We start from the raw sequence: 426 nt of genomic DNA on the forward strand, positions 1-426 counted from the left end.
CACCCGGCACGGCCCCGGCCCCGGCCGCCCGCCCCGGCCCGCCCCGGCCCCGCAGCCCGGCCCTGCCCCCGCGGGACGGGGAACCGGCGCCCCCCGGGCAGGGCCGGGCTGCGGCTCCGGGAGCGCCGCCCCCCCCGGCTGCTGCGGGGGCCCGGGCCGCCCCCGCCGCTCCGCGCGGCCGGCGCCCGGGATGCGGGTGCCGCGCCTGCCCCGCTCCCCGCGCCCCGCCGGAGCCAGCACCCCAGCCCAGCCTGGTCCTGCTCCCCAGGCCCCCCCAGCCCAGCTCCCCAGCTCCGCCTGGTCCTGCTCCCCGTCGCCCCCAGCCCTGCTCCCTAATCCCGCCTGGTCCTGCTCCCTGCCAACCCCTGTTCCCCAACCCCACCCAGTCCCACTCCCCAATCCCACCTGCGCTGCTCCCCAATCCCC

Source organism: Ciconia boyciana, chromosome 7 (genome assembly GCF_034638445.1).
Source record: "Ciconia boyciana chromosome 7, ASM3463844v1, whole genome shotgun sequence".
NCBI lineage: Eukaryota > Metazoa > Chordata > Aves > Ciconiiformes > Ciconiidae > Ciconia > Ciconia boyciana.